Raw genomic sequence first — 25,560 nt, forward strand, 5'->3', positions numbered from 1 at the left:
GCTTCCGTAACTGGGTGGACAGACATTAACGCCACCTATAGACAAACGGAGGAAACAGGCTCTCTCTTTCTTCATGATTACCAAAAACAATATGTAACATTAAGTGATACAATATTTATTTTCTTGTATGTTTTTTTAATTTCATTTTTTTTTAATTTGACTTTGAGATTAATCGTTTTTATCGCCACCACTTGCACGTTATTTTTTTTTTTACATTAAAAATGTTTTCTTTTTATTGTGAAAATATTATTCATTAATATTTTACAATTAAATAATTTTTATTTTAACACAATACGTAATAACAAAAAATAAAAATAAACCTTTACATTACAATAAATTTACAAAAAATATTATTTCTATTTTCTGCGAACTAGTTTTTCCGGTCGCCATCTTGAATGTTGACTTCCACGCGTCAAACGCACCTCGTTTTGATTAATAGATTTTATAATCGTTTCTTTGTCAAAGATTGCCAAACAAAAGGTAAGTATAACTTGAATTTAATTGCTTTTTTTTTACTACATGGTTGCCTCCAACCCATTATGTTTCCATTTGCTTTTGAGATATAAATAAGTCAACAATCCATGTTCGCATATAAACGAAGAATGATATAATTTTATAGATTTCTTTCCGACCGAATAATTTTTGTTGCTGTTGTTTTTAAAGTTTGTTTTCATTTTTATCTCAGGAAATGGTTTTGATATTGAAACCGTTGCAAATTCGTTCTTTTGCTATTATTAGCTGTTGTTTTAAAGTTTTTTTTTTTTTTGCTCTCAGAAAAAGTAAATTTCCAGAAAAGAATCAATGACGGCTCAGATCGAGAAGGGAGCAATGCACTTACCTTAGGTTGCAAAAGAATTGCTCCCTTCTGCGACGAAACCGTCTTGTAGTATCTTCGCCAAACGAAAGTGAAAAAGATTTACGTTCAATCGCCGACAACCGAATCAACTTGTGGTGAAAGAAAGAGAAAAAAAAAAGGGAATCTCCCCTCTTATATAATGGAAGGATCAGATGATTAACTATCACATGATCCGGAGCACAAAAAACTTTAAAAGGGTGGATAACAACAGCAACAATTCTTGGTTAGTATTCAAGGTAAGTGCACGCCGATCCTTCTCTTCTCAAGTAATCATTAATCCTTTTCTTCACAGATATTGAAAACGTTGCAAATTCGTTGTTTTAAAGTTGCTGTTGTTTTAAAGTTTAAAATAAAAGATGGTCACACTTTTTGAAGACACTTTTTAAAAGTAAAATTTAAGTGAGAAATTTTTGAAAACTTTGAAGTGTCGAATACAATGATAAAATCATTGTTTATTGTTTTTTGTTTTTTTGTAAGTCTTATATTTCGCTAATACATAGCCTCATCAGGGTCGAAAGTCTGGTTCGTGAATTTCTTTTTCTTCATTTTGGTGTTATGGCGAAGAGACGAGAATTTACGTGTTAGTCCGGTGGTTTCAAGTGTCTAGTGCTCCAGTTTCGAGTGGGATTTAAAATAAAAGATGGTCACACTTTTTGAATACACTTTTTAAAAGTAAAATTTAATTTCTTTTCTTGCAAGGTAGTGATGCTAACTTTCTGGTGACTTTTTCTCCTAACTTGGTCTTTTCAAAACAACGGTCAATAGGCATCTCCTGCTTTTGTCAAAATCACCGTTCGATTACAAATGGCTTCACGCCTTGTCTAGAGCGATTTATATTTAAATAAAATTGAGAATCCAAATAATATGAAGAACAACTAGAGTATTCGCAGAAAGTGTTATCGGGCGTTTCTTTTTCTGAAATTGCAAATTTTATTAACATCTATGATGCTGTATTTTTATAAAAAGAAAAATGAATTCATTCGATTTTTGGTACTTAAAACTGAAAAATATTAGTTAAGACATTTTTGTTTACATAAAATAATACATTTTCATTAAGGTTATAATAAAAAATAATGGGTTCTATTATATTCTGTGATAATACCATGAATTTAATTAAAATCAGTTGATTTCCAGAATTTTGATGTATTTTTAACTGAAGGGAGAGCTTTATACATTTTAGGGTATTTGCCATTTATTTTGTACTTACCTAATTATAGAATTCTTTCTAATCAAGTATTTTTGTTTGTTTTTATAGTTCTTTTCTTTGCAAGTCTTTTGAAAACGATTTTGATATTAAAAACGTTGCAAATTTGTTTAGTTATTAATGTTCACTAACAATAACGATCCATAAATACATAAAAAAAGTGATTCAGTTAAAATACACCCGTTCACATCATGTGCTGCGTAAAACATCACATACAACAATAAAAAAGATGTTAGTGTTTATAGAAAATATTTATTAAAGTATATTGTAGATAAAAACTGATAATACTGACATTGACAGTAAAAAACAACATGATCTGCCACAGGAGATGAGTCGCAGACACATGTGTGAATGAGCAACTTTTTAGCAAATCATCAGGATGAGCAGACGACATTAGTTTGGTAGGAAAAAATCTAAAAAAATGTCAATATTCCTACAAAAATTACTAAAATTCAACAAGTAAATAGTTTGTAACCTTGCAAGTACCTTTTTGACGTATATCCCTTCTAACAACCAATTTACCAACAAAATCCGACTCTTTAACTGTAGAAGTTTTCAAAAATAGTTTCTTTTAAAAAAAATTTTTTTTTACAACAGAAGGGAATAAAGAAAATGTATGTTTTTTGGCACTTATGAACTTACCGTGCTGAAATTATTATGTAGAAAGCCATTCTTAACATTGGCTTTTCCAACACAATCTAATAGTTTCTTCCAAATCTTGCTAGACTTTGGAATTCCTTCCTTGCTTCTTGCTTCCCTGATTATACTGACATGCAGAAGTTTAAATGTAATGTCAACAACATCTCACTCATCTTCTTACATAGTTCACTGTAAACATGGTCGCAAATGGTAGCCCCTTATTTCCAAGAAGTAATAAGCCTTGTCTGCAGTGAACATGATTAAGAAAATTAACGATCACAAAGTATAATTAACTGATTATCTTTCAAATCTTGTTAAAAATTTGTTATTTTATATAGACAATACATTTTTACTAAAGTTATATCTTCAAGTATTAAAAATCACCCTTATTTCCGTTTGTATCAGAAAACATGCCATGCAACATACAAATATATGTGCATGATGTTGCCAAGCTGATCAAAAACTTGATTCCAGTAAAGCAACTGGCCTTGACGGCATTCCAATTACAGTACCAAAAAAATTCAACCAGAACTAGCTCCCATACTTACAAAGCTGTTTAAGTGGTGTCTCAAGGAGAATTGCTTCCTAACACCCTGGAAAACCTGTATTTAAGAATTCTAGTGATTGGTAATCTTCCTCTCAGTATAGACCAATTAGTCTCCTGTGCGCCATGACTAAGTTGCTGGAATCTGTGTTAGTAATCAACCACCTCAGCAAAAATAACCTGAGTGACATGCAATATGGTTTCTGTTCTGCTAGATTTACAGCAGATGTGCTAAGGCTTATATCTCATAGATTTAGTGAACCTCTTGATGGAGGCTTTTTTCTAGTGAAATTGAACTTGACATATCAAAGACTTTTGATAGAGTAAAGCTGGAAATGTTTTCTCAATTATTTGGGCCCACCTCTTCCTGATCTAGATCAATGATCTTCCAAATAACATCCTAAGACCATTTATAGACATTTATGCTGATGACACTACCATCTATGGCAACACATCAATGACCGTAAATGACCAAGTTCTCTCTGACTCTCTCTCTCTCTCCTCTGATTTTGAGCATGTGCTACAATGGGGAAAGCGGTGGCTGGTTATTTTTAATGCATCTCAAACCAGATCCTATCTTTACATCATCACCGCTCTGGTCCCCATCTGACAGCAAATGAAATGAATGGCTCTCGTCTTAGGGAGACTCCATGTTTTATCAAGCTTCTGGGCTTGACCTTTACTACTGATCTGAAATGGAACGCATGCATCAAAATCTGTTGCCAATGTCGCTGGAAAAATGTTAAGATCCTTCTACCCCTCCAGGAGATATCTCACACACAACAATATAAAAGCCAGGTATGTCCAATGATGGAGTACTGTTGCCACGTCTGGGTAGGAGCTGCTAGAAGCAGCTGATCTTGCCTTGCCAGAGTTCAAATTAGACTTCGTAGCTTAGTGGAGGATGACCTTACTCTTTCCTGAAACCTCTTTCCCACAAAAGAGACATGGCAAGACTGTCTCTGCTTTAGCGTTATTTTCATGGCAAGTGCTCGTCTGAGCTTCAATCTATGTTTCCCTCAATAAACTTTCATGAAAAACACAGTTCTAGCCAAAACCACTATTAATAATTTCCCCCACTCTTTATCTGTGCCTACACCTAAACGGAGATTCCATGAACAAAGCTATTTTATTAGAACTGCACGTCTGTGGAACTCTCTTCCAATTTCCAGCAGACTAAAATCTGATTGTCTTCAAGTTCAATGTAAACAAGTTCTTGATGAACCGTCCCTTTAAGTAATCCAATTCACAAAATTTCCACTATTTATTTAATTTCCACTACGCCATTGACTAATGTTCACCCATTAACCCTTATCCTCGACTGGTCCCTGGGCCTTAATAAGTAGTGTTTTCTATGTAAAAAATGTAAGCATTGGATTACACATGGGTTGTTCACTATCCCCCCCCAATAATAATATGATTGCAAAAAATAGTTCATGTGATGTTAATGATAACATTTTTCTGGAAGGTATATATTTCCTTTATGAGCATAAATTATTAGATTCTTTTAGAAATGATATGGAAAAAAAAAACATTTTTAAATAAAAAAATAAGTTTTTAAACCACTAAAACTATTTTTATTTAAATCTGATAATTTCTGCTAATGAACTAATCATTATTTTAAAAGAAATATGGATAAACAGTACTGCAGTAAACAGGATTTGCACATCATTCACTGTTAATCGAATTATATTTTCAAAAAATAAAAAATAATTGATTAATTAAAAAGTTTTTGTTTTTCTCTTGCGATTCATATTTGATTTGGTATTCGTTTTAAATTCAGTAATACTCTGAAATTATTGATGACGTCTATAAACCTATATTTTCCTTATAATTTTAAATAAAACATCTGTAAAATTTTGTCAAAAACTTTTTAATTTATTTCTAGTATTTACCTGAATTTTTTGTTTTTTTAATCACCAATATGTTTTTTTATTCTTTTAGAGAATGAGCTAATCTTTTTTCTTTCAAATATAAAACTTTTACTAACACTTACAGAAGTTTATCTAAAATTATAATGAAAAATTTTGCCTAATGTTATTATTATAATATTATATATATATATATATATATATATATATATATATATATATATATATATATATATATATATATAATATTATTACAGCTATTACCTGCTGTATTTTTCTGCATAAACTTGTGTAGAGTTCTGCTCCTTTGTTTACTAATTGATTGAAGATCGTTTATTGCTAATCTCTCAGTTTTTTGATAATTATGTAATTTTTATAAAAAAGTAGGAACAATTATTATTTTTTAGCCTAAGACAATAATTTACTTATTTTCTTATAAATAATTTCAGAAAAAAACTCTTCTTAATCGGTTCTTACTATTGTAACGTCATTCTTTTTTTTAAAGAACACGGGTTATTTATTCACTTGAAAACCACTGCAAACTTTTTTCTGATATTGCGAATTAATTCTCCTGCAGAGCATATGGTTATTCTACTAATCATTATTTATTCATGTGGAAACCACTGTAAACTTGTTTTAGTAGAGTGAGTTTATTGCCGTCAAGCACACATCTACCGCATATCCCTGCCAAATATTATTTTACTTGGAAACCGTTGTTATCGTTCTATATTCCTGTCCTTTGCACTTGCAAAGAAAAGCAAATATATGAATTTAAAATTCATTTTAGTTTTTAGGAAGTGAATTCAGTTTGATGTTATATGTTACTGTAAAGAAAAACCTCAATGCCGATGTGTAGAAAAGAACAGTTTAGCTGAAAATGAGCGATAACTCTAATCATCCTCTTTCATTTAAATCTAATTTTCTGTTTATAAAACGTAATTTCCAACTCATGTACAAAGAAATAAATTTGTTTTGAAATTAAAACTCATAAATATTTTATTAATTGAATTTAATGATTGTTTAAGAGTTTGATTGCAATCTCTAAATTATGAGTTGATGTAAAATAGGGGTTTTGACCCAGATTTTCTCATTCCCAGTCAACATCTTTTTATTATGGTTTATTTAAAATTAAAATCAAGACGTGTTTGTCTACATCATCATCAAAAATTTAATTGTGTTTTCCACCATGTTAAGAAAATATCAATCCCACAAACCATTTCCTTCTAAGTAATAATAATTTCTAATAGAAACAACATTTGTTGATCTTAGAATCACTCCTTCTTATGCATGTGATATCAAAACAAACTTAGACAACTCACAGGTTTGTGGACCTGATCTCATCCCTACTACACTAGTAAAGAAATGCTTAGTTAAGATAAATCATGTTCTTCAAACTCTTCAAAACATGCCTTTCCAAGTGTTTCTCCCCTGATAATTGAAGCCTAACAACCAATCGTGTCCTGCTTTTTTCTCACGATCCCAACTTGGTGGCACATTGAGACATTTTTTGTAGCAAACGCATATGCCAGTGTGCGACATCTTCTCAATGACAAACCATGAAACATGTCTGACAATTGTTTCACGTGGGCAACCAAATCCCTTTCCATTTCCGGCCTAAAAACCAATTGCCATAAGGAAACAGGTTTGTAAGCAGGTCCTGCTGGTTGACTGCCTTGTTTGTCCATGTACCACTTGAATGTCATTCGATCAATGTTACAATCCTTTGCAGCACTCCTCACACTCTGCCCCCAGTAACAGCAGCAGCATCCCATTTCATAAAATCTAAAGGAGTTTGTCCACGATTTTTCTTTCGCACGAAGTTGCGCATGTCTGGTGGGCTTTTTTTCTGTGAAACACACAAAAAAAGAAAAATGAAGTTAACACAATAAATCCGATAATTCTCATTTTAATTATGAAATATAATAATGATAATAATAATAATGTTAAAATAATAACAATAGTAGTAATAATAATAATAATAATAATAATTATTATTATTATTATTATTAGAATAACAAAGCGCTTGTACAGCATGCAAATTCCTGGCCAGGCACGACTTACAAATCTTAAACATTTACCAGGTAAGCCATAGATCTAATTCTTATACAAGTAGAGCATGTAACTTACACAACATGCATTTTGAATTCACTCTATAACATATATATTATTATTATTGTTGTTATTTTGAATCCACTCTATAACATATTATTATTATTATTATTTTGAATTCACTCTATAACATATATTATTATTATTATCATTATTATTATTGTTGTTATTTTGAATCCACTCTATAACATATTATTATTATTATTATTATTTTGAATTCACTCTATAACATATATTATTATTATTATTATTATTATTATTTTGAATTCACTCTATAACATATATTATTATTATTATCATTATTATTATTATTATTGTTATTTTGAATCCACTCTATAACATATTATTATTATTATTATTATTATTTTGAATTCACTCTATAACATATATTATTATTATTATCATTATTATTATTATTGTTATTTTGAATCCACTCTATAACATATTATTATTATTATTTTGAATTCACTCTATAACATATATTATTATTATTATTATCATTATTATTATTATTTTGAATTCACTCTATAACATATATTATTATTATTATTATTTTGAATTCACTCTATAACATATATATTATTATTATTGTTATTATTATTATTATTATTTTGAATTCACTCTATAACATATATATAATTATTATTGTTATTATTATTATTATTATTTTTATTATTATTATTATTATTTTGAATTCACTCTATAACAAGCCTACTGATGTGGATGCACATTCATCTGCTTCTTGAAAACGTGTAAAAAGACATATGGGGTAAGTTGAGCCAGTGGCTCAACTTACCCCAGTCTGACATCATTGACTTGTCTGTTCAAATGCATGCATCCCATGTGTGGTGAATGTAAAAAGCTTTTACAGGTATGAAGTCAAATAATTGAACAAACAACTACAACGTATTATATCTAATCAAACTATTACTACACACAAGAAACATGCCCTCACCCCTGAAACGCTTTAACTTCAGACTTTACAGCTAAATTTCTAAAAGAACACTTCTTTTTTTGTTTTAAATTTGAATATATTATTTATTGATCTTTTATCGTCAATTTTTGATATATAAAACTTAGGTGCATAAACTAATTATTTACTTTTTAATAGACATTTTAAAATGGGGGCGTGAATTAAAAAATACGTTTGTCTAAAATATTATATTCAGTTTATTGGAAAGAGCATAGAATTTCACATTGGCCCTGAAAATATCGTCAAAATTTAATCAATAGAAAAATTTTGATAGATTTTTAAAGTTTAAAAATTGAAAAATACTTAAATCATAAAATTCGATTGATTTCATTACTGTTTTTTTTTAAATAAAAAAATAATATTTCTATTACTTTTTATACAACTTTAATAATTTCTTTTTGATGTATAATCCATAGAAAAAATAAACAACCAACTTTAAAAGGAGAAATTACGAGTTTCTTTATATTTTATTCGCAGTTTCGTGTTAGGGGTGTCAAAAATTCCCCCCAAATTCTGATACACCTACTGCATCAACCTCTGATCTTGGTTCAGCAAAACAAAATGGTGGAGGTTAAAGTCACGTGACCAGTTGTTTATAGATTACATACAAACTTGGATTGGCTTAGTCAATTGTGGTAGAAAAGGGGTAGCTCAACTTACCCCGCCTTCTCCTATTATTTTACTTAGAAACCATTGTTAACATCTATGATGATTTGTTTTTATAAAAAGAAAAATAAATCCGATTTTTGTACTTTAAATTAAAAAAATGCTTACATAAAATAATACATAAGATGTAATTGTATTTTCCACCATGTTAAGAAAATACCAATCCCACAACCCATTCTCTCCTAAATAATAATTTCTAATAGAAACAACATTTGTTGATCTTAGAATCACTCCTTCTTATGCATGTGATATCAAAACAAACGTAGATAACTAACAGGTTTGTGGAACTGATCTAATCCTTACTACACTAGTAAAGAAATGCTTAAATCATGTTCTTCAAACTCTTCAACACATGTCTTGCCAAGTGTTTCTTCCCTGATAATTGGAAAATTGCTTCAATGATGCCAGTATTCAAGATTTCTGGCAAAAGAACTGACCTACTGAATAATCGTTTCATCATTCTCCTTTCCATCTTTGCATTGTAAACAAATGATTCTTCTTTCAATCTTTGTTAACAAATTAAGGACTAGCTTACAACTTTATAAATGATAAACTCCTTGCTACGTAATAATATGGATTTAGCTTAGCCTGTTGTACTGTGGATATTTTAATTGTCATTACTAAACCAACATACCATGCACTGGATAAGGTAGGGGAAACTATGGTATTACCCTTGATGAAGGCAAAGCCTTTGACAAAGTCTGGTTTAAATGGCTTCTAATATAAATTAAATTATACGGCATTACTGGATGTATATTTTATGTAGTCAGATATGTCGATCTGTTTACCTTTATTATTTCTGATATTCATAAAATACCTCTCCAATAAAATTGTGTCTGAAAACAATTAACAATTACAAGAAACAAAGGCAGAAAATTTAGCAAAGGACGTTTTAGTAAAATTTTACCATGGTAATAGTTAATGCTACCGAGGCTTCTTTCCATTAGCAATTACAAGAAACTTTCTCAACAAACGATTGATTTAAATAAAATTCATATTAAAAATATATCTTTATTTGATACAATGAAAAAGTAATAAATTAATAAATATTTTGGTTTAAATAAAATTCATATTGAAAAATATAACTTTATTTGATACAATGAAAAAGTAATCAATTAATAAATATTTTGATTTAAATAAAATCCCTATTAAAAATATAACTTTATTTGATACAAAAAATAATAAATTAATAAATATTTTAAATAAAATTCATACGAAAAATAACTTTATTTGATATAATAAAAATAATAAATTAAGAAATAAATATTTGATAACATGTTAAAGGGATGAATGCATTTCCTTTGTATTTACTGTAATGTAAACTAGTGGAGGTAATTTTGGTGATTTTAATATGTTCTTCAATTTTATGTGTATTCAAATATTTACATATACATTTATACATTTATATATACATTTATGTGTTAGACTAAGACCAATGGTAAATAATTGACAGATGTATTGAATGCATTGGAAAAAATTAGTCAATGTTGTAAATGTAACGAAATTATTATAATAGTTTTTTGAAGATCATCAATAAAGTATTTGTGCTTTTAAAATATTATAAAGTATTTATTTCGTTTATGAGCTAAATCAAATATGTAAATTATATTAAAAACATTATATTTTGATTTTATCGAGGGTTTTTGGGAAAATTTGGTTAAATACTAAACTACCTGGGACCTGTTGAGTCAGTATATTTTATAGATTGCTATGGAATCGTGATTATACAAAATAACTGTATAAAAGTGCAAGTGAGTATACAGAATTAATGTATAAAAGTGCAAAAATCAATTCATATGCATGCAAGAACAAATGTTGAGACCAGTGAAAACAATAGACAGTTTATTTGTTGAACTAAGAGCAATGGTAAATAATTGACAGATGTATTGAATGCATTGGAAAGGATTTGTCAATGTGTTGCAAATGTCACGAGATTATTATAATAATAATAAGTGCGAGTATACAGAATTAATGTATAAAAGTGAAAAATCAATTCACATGCATGCAAGAACAAACAGAGCGACGAGTGAAAACAATAGACAGTTTTCCATGTACACACAAAAAATTGAATGAATGCACACATGAAAACAAAGATGGTGATCAATAAAAACAATAGAGAATACATTGGATAATAAAGGTCTTAACATCATTGCCTTTAGATTAAATCAAAAATCCTTTATATAAAAATGAATGAAACGAATAAAAAATACAAAGAGGGATTGTGCATTATACAGGTCCACCCTAGTTTTTTTGTGTTACATACCTTAAAATACCAGGAAATAATAATTAATATTTAATGATGAAACATTTTCACACAAAATACAAAGAAGGATTGTGCATTATACAGGTCCACCCTAGTTTTTTTGTGTGTTAAATACCTTAAAATACCAGGAAATAATAATTATTATTTAATGATGAAACATTTTCACACAAAATACAAAGAAGGAGTGTGAATTATACAGGTCCACCCTAGTTTTTTTGTGTGTTAAATACCTTAAAAGTACCAGGAAATAATAATTATTATTTAATGATGAAACATTTTCAAAGCAAATCTTAAAAATAATTAAAAGTCCCCGTAACATACGTTTTGAAGTGGTTCTATGTATGACTTTACCCTACTGTTTAGTGTTGAGACATTATGTTGAACAGAGTGTAGTACAATCCTGAGTGTAATTGCCAGTAACAAAGATGGTGGCGTAGAAGCAGTATTGTTCAGATCCTGAGTGTAATTGCCAGTAACAAAGATGGCGGCCATAGAAGCAGTGTAGTTCAGATCCTGAGTGTAATTGTCAGTAACAAACATGACGGCCATAGAAGTAGTGTAGTTTTGATCAGATCCTAAGTATAATTGCCAGTAAAAAAGATGGTGGCGTAGAAGCAGTATTGTTCAGATCCTGAGTGTAATTGCCAGTAACAAAGATGGCGGCCATAGAAGCAGTGTAGTTCAGATCCTGAGTGTAATTGTCAGTAACAAACATGACGGCCATAGAAGTAGTGTAGTTTTGATCAGATCCTAAGTATAATTGCCAGTAAAAAAGATGGTGGCGAACTGATTCTATCCAAAATTCGACAATTTTTATGGTAACTTTAGAAGCTTTTCATGACTTATGGTTATAAAAACGATCACTGAAATCATTGGTCTCATACCCTCCATCAGGAATCAAAAACATTTCAGACCCCCATTTCCACTTCAGCCCACACCTCCGCTCCCAAACTTTAAAAAATGCTAACGATTACATGTCTCGCTACATCGCCAAGAAGTGGGGTCTACATTCACATGAAATTTTATATAGGAATGTGATCCTTTACACTAAAATGTTAAAATTTAATTATTTGGAAAAAATTCCCTTCTTGATATTATCTTTAAAGACCGTTGAAGCAAAATCTAGATTTTGATGTTTTTTAGGAGGTAAACTACATTTGATTAGTCGTAAAAAAACTAAATATTTTTTTAATATGTAAAGTGATCAGGTATTTTTGCATTAGAAAAACATTTGCTTTGCTTTGGATTTTGGTCTGAAAATTATTCCAACTTGCAATTAATGATACAAATTAAAATAATCGTGAATAAATAATTGAGGACACGAAAAATGTACTTTTTTTAAAAATCAAGTTCTAGTTCGAATCAAACACAACTTGGGTACAGAAAATATTTTTAAAAAAATATGTAGGTGCACCTGGACAATTGGCACCACATTTAAATTGTTTTCCTTTTCATCTCTTATCAACTATTTCTTCTAATTATTAAAGACTTAGCTACCAGATTATAAAATAAATTGAAAAAAGAATCGATATTTAGATATTTGGAGGTGGGTCCAATTTTACATACAGCATTCATGTAAATCGATCCCGCATTTTCAGAACCGAGTTACAGCCCTGAGTTTACATTGACTCTTTCACCCAACCCCCTCGCCATTAACCTTTTTTGTACCAATGTTCCTTAAATGGAACATAGTTTTCAACATACTATAGAAATTGTAATTTTGCTTTAAATATAACTATAAGAATAATTTATAAAAGTTTTTACAAATCTGGAGTAAAATAACTTATAAAAATTGAATTTAAAGCAAAATTACAATTTCTATAGCATGTTGAAAACTATGTTCCATTTAAGGAACATTGGTACAAAAAAGGTTAATATAATTTTGTTTCCTTTTTTGCGACTTTTCCCTTTTAGAAAATTCGGTCTACCCCCATTTCATTATTTAATATTAATTAATTTACAAGTTTTAAGAGGTGTTTTTGCATTTAACTACCTGCGTTGCTTTTTAAATAATACTAGTATACCCATTGGGCCTTACAGGGTAAGATGAAAAATGTTCAAAATAAAAACTGATTTTGAGATTATATTGTTGATTATTTTCTGGAGGAAACATTTATTAAGTGAAAAATAAAACTCCGAAAGCTTCCATGGGACCATATTTATATTCATATTTAAATCAGTTTCTTTTTAACTCAACAGGATTAAATTACATTTATTTGTAAGGAAAACACATGAAATAACTCAAAACAAAACATTGTTGACGTTGTGTACGTTTTGAATAACAGCAGAAGTTTTAATATCTGACGTAAGACAGGGTGGCCATAAAATCAGTAAGCTGACAATTTTTTAAAAGTTGAAGTCAGAACAAGATGGACAGTTTAAACGCCCAACCAAACATGCTGATCTGCGTTTTATGATTATATAGATTATTAATTCGAACTGTATTCATTTATTTAATTAATAGACAAATATCGAAAAAAAACTTATTTCTAATTTATCTTTTATAAATAACTGTCTGTACCTTAACGCCATAAAAATAATTCTGTTTGCAAAAACGCATAAAATTAATATATCTTTTTGAAATTTATCTTTTGTTTTTAATTTTGCAGAATATCAAGTAACCAACACAAGAAAACAAATGACAATGGATTAAAGTTAAAAACCGGAAATGAGAGAAATTTGAACATTTTCTGATAATATATTGAAAAAACAATTTCATGTTTACTAGTTAAGTATTTCTTCTATTAATAATCTTATTCTATGACAACCTAGATTGAATACTTTTTAACTTCATATGATTAATGTAGTTATGCGCGCAAATGACTCGCATTAGTATAAGTTAATATGATTAGTCTTTACACATGTGCATATGACTAATACAGTTATGTACCATTTAATGAATACAAAATATGAGGCATGCAAACTTTTTGAAAAAATACTACTTATTGTTTATTTGTTATTATGTTTATTGAGTTACATAAATTGAAATATAACCCTCATACTAAGCCGAAGTGAAATTATACTCTTGTAGTATATGCAGTTAGTCGTTTATATGGAAATCACATGTTCCAGCACATTCAAACGCACACTGAAGTAAAATATAGAGAAGCAACGTATGCTGCAACATGCAAACACATACTGGAGAGAAGCCATATTCTTGTGAATTATGTGGCTCTTGTTTTACACAGAAGCCACATCTCTTGCGACATATGCGAACACATACTGGAGAGAAGCCATATTCTTGTGAAGTATGTGGCTCTTGTTTTACACAGAAGCCACATCTCTTGCGACATATGCGAACACATACTGGAGAGAAGCCATATTCTTGTGAAGTATGTGGCTCTTCTTTTAAAAGGAAACAAGAAAGTATACGACATATGCAAACACATACTGGAGAGAAACCATATTCTTGTGAAGTATGTGGCTCTTCTTTTGCAAGGAAACAAGAAAGGATACAACATGTGAGAAAACATACTGGAGAGAAACCATATTCTTGTGAAATATGTGGCTCTTCTTTTACACAGAAGGCACATCTGTTGCGACATATGCAAAAACATACTGGAGAGAAACCATATTCTTGTGTAGTATGTGGCTCTTCTTTTGCAAGTAAACAAGAAATGATACGACATATGAGAACACATACTGGAGAGAAACCATATTCTTGTGAAATATGTGGATTCTCATTTACACAAAACTCTAGTTTGTTGCTGCATGTGCGAACACATACTGGAGAGCGACCACATTCTTGTGAGATATGTGGCTCTTCATTTTCAAGGAAGCAACATATGGTGCAACATTTCCGAATGCATACTGGAGAAAAACCTTACTCTTGTGAAGTATGTGGTACTTCTTTTGCAGTTAAACAAAATATGTTGCGACATATGAAAAAGCACACTGGAGAATTATAGGGATGACCCTTAAAGAATGGGACCAACATTAGCGTTCAAAGTATTTTTGGCAGAACTCTCTCAGGAGTACATAGACAATGGAGCAATGCATTCAAGAAGATGGCAGTTATCCGTAATGACAACAAATGCAGGTTCTGCCATACAGAATTAGATAGTGTGAGTCATCTGATATCAAGTTGCAACGTTCTTTTAGGGGAAGGCTATTATATAGCGAGACTTGATGGGGTATGTAAGTACCGCCATTTGACCATCTAATTATATAAATACTTGACTACAAAACTAAAATTATTTAACAAAGTAGGAAGAAGTGGTTATTCAACAGACAGGACCATTCAACATCCAGGTCCTTCGCTTGAGTGACTGCTGAGCATCAAGAACCCAACTCAGACGCAGAATATTGGGAATGTAGTAGAAAATTTTATTAACGTTATTACAACAAGAGTATTACAGATTTGTGATATGATCGACCGGAATACAGTTGAAGACCAGCTCACCCAAAACAACGTAGTAACAGAAGATATCAAAAGGAGAGAACCTCGAGGAAGAATGTCTATTTTTGGTTCCTTTTTCTTGTATTTGCTCAGTTTTATCCTGTATTTACTAAATTAAAATACAATTTTAAAACGTACAAAAATATGAAATATATGAAGTTAGCAAAGAAATGTATTTGATAAATAAAAATACACTGTTTAAAATTACAAAGATATGCAAAATAATACCTTAAAGAAAAAGAAACAAAAATATAAATTATTTCATAAAGTAAAATACTTTTAAAAGTACAAAATTTTCAAAATATTAATTTAGCAAAAAAAAAACAAGAAACAAATTATTTGATAAATTAAAATACATTTTTAAAATGTACAAAAATATGCAAAATAGTTACGTAGCAAATAAAAAGCAAAGAACTATTTGATAAAGTAAAATACACTTCTAAAAAGTACCAAATATGCAAAATATTCATTTAGCAAAAAAAAAAAGAAAGGAAAAACAAATTATTTGATGAATTAAAATACACTTTTTAATTTAGCAAAAGAAGAAGAAACAAGAAACAATTGTAAAACGTACAACAATATGCAAAATAATATCTTACGAAATATACTAATTTATAAAAACCAAAATATAAATTGATACATTTTTAAAGTTTTGGTTTAATTTTACAGTAGATATAGTTCTCAGCTGCATACAATGGCAGATGGTATCGTGCTCTGCCATCATATGCATCTGAGAACAATATTGTAAAATTGGTGTTTACGCATTTTTGATACAGTGCTATTTGTAAATATTTTTTCAAGTTAAATTTAAGTTTCACAATAAATTTACAGATAAAAATACTCATTCAAACATAAAGAAAAAAGATTCCATGTGTCTGTTATAGAGAATTAAATTAAGTTTTAAAAAAAGAAAGCTCCATGGAAAAACGGTCACAGGAAAAAAAGCATTTTTTTGTTGTGTAGGAGAAATGGGCCATTATTGAATATCGATTGAAAATGAAATTTATGACCGTTCGGGAGTTTTAAAAAGAGACCCCCCCGCCAAATATATATAATATTTTTTTTTATTAATAGAATAATACAAAGACGGATCATTTATTACTATAGACAATAAGCCGAAAAAGTGGAAAAGAAACAAATATATAACACATCTGTTACGAAAGGCAAAATATTTTGATGAGTTTTAAGTGTTTTAACATCCTTTAAAGCGTTTATTCAGTTCGGAAAACAAGTAATGTCGAGTATACAAAAATCATGACCATGTAACGATCAAATCTTTGAAGTCTCACTAACAACTCAAAAATAGAACATTGAACAATATATTGTTAGAAACATAAAATAAATATTACCGCCAGATTTATTAGTTATATATTCCGGTTTTATTTACCAGTTTTCTTGTTCTCTTTTCTATTGTAAAAAATACTCCAAGAATTATTGATTGAAAATCGATTTTTATGAACGTAATTGGGAAAGATATAATTTTAAAAAAATGCTTCTTTCCAAGGTTTTTTAACATAATAATGTAAAAAAAACTTAACTTGCAAAAAGGAATAAAAAATTTTTAATCTATTTTTCAGGCAACATGGCTACCAGCAATTGAAACATTGAATTTCAATAAAATTTTCAAATTTCATGAAGTAAATTAGAATTTTATTTTATGACAAAAATACAATAAAAAGCATAACATGTTTGTTTTACAATCCACAGGAAAAAGTGGTGGAAAATCCAAATATATAACAAACAAATGTTATCAAATCAAAATGATTTACTCTTCTAATTATCTAGAAAAGTTTTTATTGGTTTAATCACTCTAAAACGTTTATTCGGTTAAAAAAAATATATAGTATCAAGCGCAACGTGAAGATAAGAAAAATGGCCGCGATTTGACATTTAATTATTTGAAGTTTGAAAATAACTTAAAAATAAAAATATATATATACAAAATACTGTTTTATTTTATAAAAGAGATACAATATAAAGAATATCGGGTTTGTTTTACAATGAACTGGGATTCGAAAAACAGTAAAAAATGCAAGTATATGACACAAACATTATCAAAGGAAAAAGAATTTACTCTTCTACTTATATGGAAAAGTGGTTGGTTGTTTTACTCAGTCTCCAACGTTATTTCGGTTTGAAAACAATTTAATGCTGAGCGTTATGCGAGAACAAAAATATAGCCGCGATTTGACATGTAAATATTTCGTTTTAAAATGCCTTAAAAATAATTTAAAAAAACATAAAATACTGTAAGACATCCACTCAAACTAACTCTCGCTGTCAGTTTTCTTCCATGCCTAAATCCGGCCCATCTTATTGGTTGATCAGTAGCCATTCTCAAATTATGCTCTTAAACGAACAGTTCAACAACTAAAAAGATGCCGCCATTTTCCTCCATATCTATGCACTCATATACGAACGTTCCACACTACATTCAATATTTACTGATTAATACATTAACTTTTTTATTTCTGTACTATTCCGGTATTAAATCGAATCATTAACGATGCTATTACATTTATTCAACATCAACGGACACCCGTGAAACTACTTCTAATTCCACTCACTGTGAGAGAGGGTCAGATAGAGATACAGAGAGTGGGAGGGAGGAAGAGATTAGTCATGTTACAGTGCTATTTAGGTCATTCATGCATTACAAAGTTGTTTTGAGACCGTTTAAAGCGATAATTTATCATGGCACATTCGGTACGATTGAGACAGGCTCGAAGGTGCAGAGAAACAATTCACCTGAGAGAGTTAAGATGTATTTTACGATGTAAAAGACAGGTCGTGGGGAGGGAGGCAGAATGAGACAGGCTCGAAAGTGCAGTAAACTGCAAGCTAAATGCACCCAACGGGATAGACACTGAGAGAGGTAAGAGGCGATCGAGAAAAGAGGTAGTGGTGAGGCGAACGACAGGCAGAGAAAAAAACAGTTGTAAACAAGAGAAAAAATAAAAGGAGAAAAAAGGTAGATAAGGGCCAGAATATTATGTGCGAAGGATACTTCTTTTGGCAAAAAAAGCTGTAAACGCTAATTGACCATGACAGGCCGATACGTGAGTGGAAGGAAGAGTACCAATGAAATTCCAATTTACAAAGTGACCATTGTTGGCTGCTCCCTGGTGAGTAAGTGGCCTCTATTGAAAAGACACGTGTCCTTTGTGGAGTTGGATTTGGTTCATTTTTATGATCCCTCAAAGTTAATTGAACGAGACCATTCTGGTTTTAATAGCCGGTCAAATTCCGTTAGTCAGCTGAGATTGGGGGTCCGCCTATTCTACTCGATGGCCAACAGAAGATTTGAGTGACAGCGGTTCCGGCATCCTGATTGGCTTAAGGGCAGAATGAGAGAAAATGAAGATATAGCTCCCGCCCCCACAATATAAGCAGCTAGTTTTGAGCGCAAGACACACAGAGACAGACAGACACAGAAAGAGATCTGCTCCCCTGGGCTCGAACGAGCAAAAAAGCCGACTGCCTCATCGATTGACCCTGTCCCGTAGCTATATAGTTTTTATCGAAAAAGAAAGAACTTTGCAGTTAACCAACGGCCAGTCCCCAACTTAATAGCGAATTACGAAATGACGATTGTAACCTTTCTGAATAACAAGGAATTTTGCATAAGAAAAAAACAAATATCGACTTGTCTTTTTAATTTGTTTTGCATGATTGCAGAAGCACTTGACGAGTCTCTTTCAGGTACGGGCCGCTGACATTCTCATCAAGGAGACACAGAGACCTATGATCGGGGAGCGTTCCGTCACTAGACGACACGCGGGTGACGTGTCACACGATTGTTTATTTTTGATTTGCCTCGTCTACAACTTATCGTTCTGTGTTCGAGTCTTGGAACTGCTGGTAACTTTATTTTGGGGGATTTTTTTTCAATTCATTGGCCACACTCTTAAGCATACTTTTTTCGTTTGCTCAACACGGTCCTAGAACCTATTTGAACTTAGGAAGTTGCTTTATTTCTTCACTGTATTATGTAAACAATATTTCATTCAAAATTATAAAAACAAAATATACTCCTGTATTCGAACTTAAGTATATATTGTTTTGTTAAACATAAACAAAACTGTTTCTTATTTAACGTTTAAGATTATAAATGAAAATAATTTTGGTTAACGTGCTTAATTATTAACATTATTTCGCAAGCCATTCATAATATGGGTAGGGTGTCTTGTAAATATTCTGTGCTTCCACCTAAGAATGTAATAAAAAAGAAGCTTATGCATAATAAGGACTGTTTGATTAAATTCACAATGGTTTAAATTTGGAATCAGAAACTAATATTTTCAGTTGCGTCGTAACTATTCTGTACTTTCACCTAGCAATTCAGAAATTATAAAACTTGAATTTTCTGTTGTTAAAACCGTATGGATTACTTTATTAAGAAAACTCCTGTGGATATATAGCAGAGAAGTCACAGATAAACAAAAACAAACACAAACAAATAATATCTTTTTTTATCAAATCGTTAGGTGAAAGTACAGATTAGTTACTGCCTGTTCAGTAACATGAGTGGACACAACTGAAAATAACATTATTTTCTTTATTATAAATTACAAATTTAAATCATCCGGTAACATAAGTGCATAAGTATCAAGAAAGTGATTTTTAATATCGTATTCAGCTAAATCCATAACAAACGGCACTTGAATGAATGGTTTATTTTATTGTCGCTCCACCGTAATCACGTGGTTACAATTTTAGTAGACGAAAAATTAGGAGACAAAAGGGTAAGGAGAACCATGATTTGAATTAATAAAAAATATTGTTTGATCGAAAGTCAAAACTTATGAGATGCAAATATGGCAGACATTTTCGAAATTGACACCGACTCTAAATTCCACAATTTACACTTTATTCACGTTATTCTCATCGATTTTAACACATACTTTTTTACATAGACATCACCACTTATCAAGATCAAGAGGCCACTCGAGGATAAGAGTTAAAGAGTGTACGGTAGAAATTGGACAATATAGTAATAGTATAGTTCATTTTCAAATATTCCAAGTAGATGTTGACAAAAACTGATAAATTTACATTCCAAGCTAGAAATAATTTGATACATGTCGGTCTTCTTTCTAGGCGTTGTCATTTTGAAATATAAAACCTTGTAAAATATATTTTTCTTTTGGACAATTTTAAACATCTATCAGGGATTCTGTTATTTTTTTTTTTGCTTATATCTATTCTGTTGTTTTACTGAAAATTCAACGATGTAAACAAAGAAATAAAACGGTAATTTTTTAACCTTATTTCCTCCTTAACATTTAAAATTATTGCTTTTATAGGTTTTAGGGTATGCTGTAAACGAATATCACATTTAAATTTTCTGCAAATTAGTAGTTTCCGGATAATAAGAAAAGTCATTTATTATGTTATCGCTGGTGGCCATCTTGGTACGCAGGAGCATGCAAACATAACTCAGAAAAACTATGTGCAAATGCATGTAACAAGATGGCCACCAGCAATAACATAAGAAATTACATTGCTTAATATCTGGAAAGCTACTTATTTGCGGAAAATTTAAATGCGATATTCGTTTTCAGCATACCTGAAAACAGTAAAAGGTAGTCATTTTAAAGAAAAATGTTAAGGTGGAAACAAGGTAAAAATTTACAAAATGCATCACAATGAAATTCTTTATCGAACCGCTTAATAATAATAATAATAATAATAATAATAATAATAATAATAATAAAATTTAAATATCCTCAGTTAAAAAACGGGTTTGTTTTACAGATTCCAAGAAATGGTCATGACAATGAGTTAAAAACAGATTCAAGTTTCATGATATATTTTATTTAATTGTTAGGTGAAAGTACAGAATAGTTAACAAAACACCCTTCCTTTCTCATGTTAAGAATGAATTTCTAAATAATAACGTTATTATTTCAGCATTATAGCATAGGTGCACAAGTACCTTTTATTTGTTTTTTGTTCTTTTGTTTTGTTTATCACTAAAAAAATTCTACCTTAAGTACATGTGTACTAAAAGCGTAAAAACAACAAAATCGTATTGTTTTGGAAATCAAATTTGAAAAACTTGAACATATTTTTTTAATTGACAAACTCAGAATAAAATGAAACTGATTTTAGTGCTTTCGTTTTGAAAGCAGAAAAAAAGTTTATTTTTTATTTTTAAGAGAATACAATGAAACTCGTTAATGCGCTTACTTTAGTCAGCTGAGCGCATAGCAAGGCTTTTTACCCCGTTAAGCGGGTTTGAATTTCTATAAAAGATAACATTCTAAATAAATTTCCGCACAATTAATAATTATCAAATGTTTACATATTATACATAAAAATAATTATGAAACTATTATCTACATGCAAATGGATGATATGTACCGATTTATCGAATCAATTTTGAAATATTTGGCCTTTTCCGTTTTTTTTTCTCAATTTATAAAAGAAAACAGATTTATTACATTTTAAGAAATATTTTCATTGAAAATAATAGTTCATTTATGAGTGCACAAAAGGGGGAAATTAGTTTGAGATTTCGAGGAAGTTTGAGTTGATAATTCAAGAGCTGTGATTAGTTCACGGGTCTGTAAATCGTAAAGAAAACTTCCTCACTCAATTATATAAAATAATTTTCACTGAAAGTTTGTGAGTAGAGTTAATTAATCACTCTGGAAGGTTCATTGAAAAATGTGAGAAGTTTTAAAATAATTATTTTGATAAATTTAATTTCAAGTGAGCATACGATAAAAAAAGGGGATGCAAAAGTTAGTTACTGTTTCTGTGTCTGTGTGTTCGCCTACATTGTCTGATTAGCTGACTTGAGTTGCAGACAGTAGTGATATATGCCTTCCAACACTATCTCTGAATTTTTGTTAACTGGTCTTTTTTGGAAAATACAGAGCTCTTTTAAAGATTCTCATCGGCTCCCAGACACCGAATTTCCGACAGCCCGGAAAACTCTCTGATTGGTCAGAAAATCAAAACATTGAACCTCCAAAGCAATTCAGTAAAAAAAAAGGCGTCTCTAGCCGCTTGCGCAGAAAACGTCTCGGGGCACTTGAACTTCCGCCAGCGAAAGAGTGAACACCGTAGCTCACCATAAATATTCTTCAGCAAATTTGCTCGATCGTAACTTTGTTTCTTGTGGTTGTAGAAATATAAATCAAATTCCAATAGTAAGAGACTTCTATGCTTATATAGCCTGTATAATGTTAGCAATATCGAATCAAATTTGACCCTGCATATATGTATCCAAACGTAACGTATGAAATGTGGACAGTGAAAAACCAGTTACCCTTTTTGCTGTCGTCATTTTTACCGTTTGTTTTTTTTTTCATTTTTAACTTGGAGCACAAAAACATCGAACGCATAAAAGAAATATAAAGTAACATCATTTGATTGCTTATTTTATACCTTTTCTATGATTCTAATTCTTTTAAAAATTGGCCCCAAAATAAAAAAAAGATTTGACTTGTTGTAGCACATTAGGTATGTAATATTGCTAGTGCTTTGAAAATACAGCATACGCTTGTAATGTTACTTTGCTCTTTCTTTCTCCTTTAACCAACCGCCTTCATCCCGACGACTACTAGCTATAAACAAATGCAAACGGAATTATTGTCTCCTCAACAAGCCAGCAAAATATTAAATATATCTGTACACAAGAACACTTCCACCTACTAACCCGTTTCTCTCTTGAACACGCTACTAGTGAAGATAACAAATAAAGTTGCTTTTGAATATAAAATGAAACTCCATTTTGTAGTCACATATTCTATATTTCGGAATACGAAACCTATTCTATATTTCGGAATATGAAACCTATTCTATATTTCGGAATATGAAACCTATTCTATATTTCGGAATATGAAACCTATTCTATATTTCGGAATACGAAACCTATTCTATATTTCAGAATACAAAACCTTTTCTATATTTCGGAATACAAAACCTATTCTGTATTTCGGAATATGAAACCTATTCTATATTTCGGAATATGAAACCTATTCTATATTTCGGAATACAAAACCTTTTCTATATTTCGGAATATAAAACCTATTCTGTATTTCGGAATATGAAACCTATTCTATATTTCGGAATATGAAACCTTCTACAGTTTATTTAAGGCAAAAGCAATCATCCGATGTCGCTTATTCATCACTTAAGAATTCTGTAGAACACTATTCTTACACAGGACGTTTTTTCCCCCCAAAGAAAAACAAAATATCATAGCTAGACACTTGAAACTAAAAAGCTGAAATATGTTTAAAGACACGTGTTGCATAAACAAAGCTGAAAACATTTTAGCGGAAACATATTTCACTAGAAATCCTTCCCATAGTATCATGGAAAATGATAACACGTTTCAATCGGATATGTTTCCTTGAAGCAAACAAAACAAAGGAAAACGTTTCTTTCGCAACAGCTCCATATAAAAAAATTTCTTTGTGTATGAAAACTCTTAACACTTGACTTTTATTTGTTTTTCATAAAGTTGCTTTTGAATATAGAATGAACCTTTATTTCGTTGTCTCTTATTCTTTAACCATGTCACAAGATGCTACTACGATGTTGTCTGAATACAGTGTTCAGTAACGAGAAACTTAACAACTTCAGTTTCCACAGAAATTGTTCAAATTTAAAGGAATGTTTTACAATTCTTCAAAACAAATGATAACACAGCATCAAGTCTCGTGTTGACACAAAAAACCGGATTTTATAAGCAGCTGTCACGGACGGACATGTTACAAAATCGTCACTACTTTGAATTTTCTGAATTACAACTGACACACATAAAATAACCTTTATTTTATTTCGCTAAGCTTTTTTGGTTTTCTTCCAAAAAACAATCCAACAAGGGGGTATCTACTAATCCGTTTCTCTGCTGTACACGCTACTAACGTGGATGACAAATAAAGTTGCTTTTGAATATAAAATGAATCTTTATTTCGTTGTCTCTTATTCTTTAACCATGTCACAACGAGGCCACTACGAGGTTGTCTGAATACAGTGTGTGTGGGTAAACACACTTAAAAATGCATTCATTTCTAGTTTAAAATAAACAAAAACCCAATTACACGTGCAAAACATCGGAGCCGATTGAAAAATATATAAACGATGAGTTATCTCACTCTGTGCTCTTTTCTTTTTCTCGTCAACATCGGACATTCTCTTTTAGGATATTATTATTATTATTATTATTATTATTATTATTATTATTATTATCATTATTATTATTATTATTATCATCATTATTATCATTATTATTATTATTATCATTATTATTATTATCATTATTATTATTATTGTCATTATTATTATTAGTAGTATTATTATCATTATTATTAGTATTATTATTATTATAATTATCATTATTATTAGTATTATTATTATCATTAGTAGTATTTTTATTATCATTATTATCATTATTATTTTTATTATTATTATCATTATTATCATTATTATCATTATTATTATTAATAGCAGTAGTAGTATTATCATCATTATTATTATTATTATTATTATTATTATCATCATTATTATCATTATTATTATTATTATTATTATCATTATTATTATCATTATTATAAAAAGATTGTAATTGTAAGGCTGAATACAGAATAGTTACAAAACACTCACACATGTAAAAAAAGGCTTTTAAAATAATATTATTATTTCAGCACGGAACAAAAAAATACATAAGTACCCAAAAGTTACGAACTTCATCTCGCATTTTTTTAAATTATTTTATTTGTTAAACAACGTGTATAGTTTTAATTAAAATATAATCGCATGATTACATTTTCAATAATAATGCGAATACATTTTACCCATTTAAAGTTTAATAAGTAGATTACATTCAACCAAACTTTAGTACTTATGAATTCTCGATACCATACTATTGGTAATTAGTTTTTTTTTCAGGTTAAATTAAGTTTCACGATATTTATTTTATTCACTTGTAAGGTGGAAGCATAGAATACTTAGAAACACTCCTCTCCCTAGGTTAAGAATGGCTTTCAGAATAATAACATTATAATTTCAGCACAAT

General features: G+C 30.0%; 1 long non-coding RNA gene across 2 annotated transcripts in view; it reads left to right on the forward strand.

Moving 5' to 3' along the window:
• The first annotated feature begins 374 nt into the window (after positions 1 to 374).
• Positions 375 to 25,560, forward strand: part of LOC145271303 (uncharacterized) — a 267,039-nt gene continuing 241,853 nt past the window's right edge. Inside the window, exons 1-3 of one of the 2 annotated variants that reach the window (XR_013865813.1) lie at positions 375 to 480; positions 775 to 1,092; positions 13,735 to 14,064. This is a non-coding gene — a long non-coding RNA (uncharacterized LOC145271303). Of the gene's footprint in view, positions 481 to 774; positions 1,093 to 13,734; positions 14,065 to 25,560 lie in introns of those variants that run through there. The other variant, XR_013865814.1, reaches the window with a different exon arrangement.

Source organism: Euprymna scolopes, chromosome 46 (assembly GCF_053919585.1).
Source record: "Euprymna scolopes isolate OS-2025 chromosome 46, ASM5391958v1, whole genome shotgun sequence".
NCBI classification, from domain to species: Eukaryota; Metazoa; Mollusca; class Cephalopoda; order Sepiida; family Sepiolidae; genus Euprymna; species Euprymna scolopes.